At 35.6% G+C, this 2,801-nt stretch overlaps 1 non-coding gene across 1 annotated transcript; it reads left to right on the top strand.

Annotated features, from left to right (window-relative positions):
- The first annotated feature begins 1,742 nt into the window (after positions 1-1,742).
- LOC115068608 lies at positions 1,743-1,898 on the top strand. Its single transcript, XR_003847945.1, has one exon. It is a non-coding gene; the product is annotated as a U1 spliceosomal RNA (small nuclear RNA).
- Positions 1,899-2,801: the final 903 nt, after the last annotated feature.

The following is a 2,801-nucleotide window of genomic DNA, read 5'->3' as shown; positions in this document are numbered from 1 at the left end:
AATAAAAATCATATGAACTCAGTCAACATCAGAAGAACCACAGAAAACAATTACTGTTGTCTCAAGCCACAGAAAGTTAAAATATTTATGATGTATTATGTAAATATTCAAAAAAATCTTTTTAATGTTTTCTTTACTAAACAATTGGTAAGTAGCCACCGTCCTTTGGGTTTAAGGAGAAGCACAACAGGTAAAGATTATTTGGCTCTAATTGAGCCATACTAACCAATTCATTCCAAGCCACCTGTGGCCTTGAGCCCAACCCTTTCTCCTTGCTTCAACTTCCTGGTTATGAATGACATCATATATTTCCCATGGCCCACAGTAATTTATTTTATTAGTTTATTTTTCTTTAAAGTCCCATTGTATCTTCTGATTCATCTCTGATCAGTGCTTAAATGGAAAAGGAACAAAGCCATGCTCTCTGATGTTTTGTTTTCCCTTTAAAGACACTGACTACTTTCCTTAGACATCCATGTCTCCTTCCCAACACTGTAATGGAATATTTTGGTCATATTATAAGGTGAGAATTTCAGTCTAATTAGGTGGGGTATGTGTGGCTACAGAAGGATGGTAGAGAAGAGATTTGGGCACAAAAGATTCTACTTTGTTGGCATTGTTTTATTTTTTACTTTATATCAAATTTCACAAAGGTCCTAAATTTCAGAAACATTTCAGATAGTCAATTCAATGTAGTTTGTACATCAAAATTTTAACTTAGGCTATTATTATAATGAAATAATAGCATTTGTTCCCAGGGTTTTTGCTTGTTTTCTTTTGATTTTTACCATTCTGGGAATTAAAGCTAGGACTTTACATTTTTAAAAATTTTAAGTTGCTTAAATATATTATGTTCAGAACACATAACATGAACTCTACCTTCTTTACCATATTTCTCAAGTTTTATGCCCATCGTTTCCAGGACTTTCTTAGTGTTCCTACACTTTCAAAGTCTTTGGTTAAAACTTCAATGATCAGGACACATGAGTCACTTAGTAACACTGTGTACTTCAGTGAGGTCACTTCCTAGAAATTAACGTTTGATATCTGAAGTGACTTTTTTCTCCTGTACCCAATAACCTTACTATTAATTAACAAACAAATCATTATTGCACATCTACTATATATCAGTTCTTGGATTGACACCTTGAAAGAGATTTTAGAAAAATGCAAGCCAGGCACAATGGTTTGTGCTGTAATCTCAGCACTTAGGAGGCTGAGGCAGGAGGATTGACATGAGTTCCAGGTCAGCCTAGACTATAGTAAGAGACCTTGTCTCAAAAATCAAAATGAAATCAAATAGTATTTGATATTATTCACCCCGTAAAATGCTTAACATTCTATTCAAAGGAAAAGGTACCAGGTCAGAACTCTAGCCACGGCATTAGGCAAGAAGCACTCAGTGTCTCTGATCCTCCTGAATACTTAGTCCGTACATCATCTGTGTAAAGACCTTAGAGACATTTCTGACACAATAAGACTTGAATGTACATTGTTTGCTGTCAGATACTCCTAGCCACTGAGAAGTATGTGTCAGCTCAGTCACATATTCTTCATTTCACCACCCACATATGTGGCCGTTTCTACTTGTATTCTTCAATGCAAGCCTCCAATTTTACCTATCATTTTAGAAAATAACCCAAAATACTATCTAAAACATTCGGTATTCATGATTTGCATTATGAAAATACCTGAAATTTTAAAAATGGAAATGTAAAAGTGTTTCCTTTGAAAAATTTATAATATTTACCTTCCAGGGATGATACCATGATTCCAAAGGTGATTTCCCCAGAACAAGGCTCATCCACTGCACTCCAGATGTGCTGACCCCTGCAATTTCCCCAAATGTGGGAAACTCAACTGCACAATTTGTGATACTGACAGTGTTTACTCTGTTATAAAGTGTTTCTGCTTTCCCCTAGAGAAAAATTAAATTAAAAAGTTAAGTTATGCTATCTTTAAATTAAAATGATTATTTGCTTTAAAAACCTTATAAATAAACAAAAGAATTAGAATATGTTGTCATTAAGTTTGGAAGTCCTGAATTAAGCTCTGAGGATACCAAGAGCTATGATTGTACTGTAGCTCAAGGAGCAGTATCGTGACTGTGTATTCAATTTGTAGGCCTTCCCTTCATTAAGGCACATGGATTTAGAAAACAATTTTTGAGAATATGAAGAGATATGTTGTGTATTTCATCTTAGTTACCCAAAACCATAATCTTTGTTTATGTTAGTATCTTAACTGACCATGGTGAAATCTTTAGTCATCTGAATGCCTTAAAAACTGACCACTTGGGGCCAGAGAGGTGGGTCAACAGGACGAGGGACTTACATGCAGGTTTGAGGGCCCAAGTTCAATCCCTGAATCCCACAAGGTGGCAGGAGAGAACAGACTTCAGAGAGGTATCTTCTGCCATCCATACATGGGATGAATGTACCTGTATGCTCACATGCGATCACACACACATATATGCAAGCGGAAAATAAATATATAAATTACTTTTTTTTTTTAGTGAGCACTTTCCCAATATGTATAAGACCATGAGGTTGATCCCCAGCAAAATACACACACACACACACACACACACACACACACACACACACACACACACACACACACACACACACACACACACACACACACACACACAGGCGCTTATTGAATAAATAAAGCTATATTTGCTAGCGGTTTACTGATAGAAGTTGGTCATTAGCAAACTCATCTTAAAGGAGAAGTTATAAGTTTTCATAGGACATTAAATATACACTTGGAGTTGTTTTTAAACTTTAGTGGTGCCT

The sequence above is a fragment of the Nannospalax galili genome, unplaced genomic scaffold, assembly GCF_000622305.1.
Source record: "Nannospalax galili isolate Female #2095 unplaced genomic scaffold, S.galili_v1.0 scaffold191, whole genome shotgun sequence".
NCBI lineage: Eukaryota > Metazoa > Chordata > Mammalia > Rodentia > Spalacidae > Nannospalax > Nannospalax galili.
The sequence above is the reverse complement of the archived record's forward strand: the minus strand, read 5'-3'. Positions and strand labels throughout refer to the sequence as shown.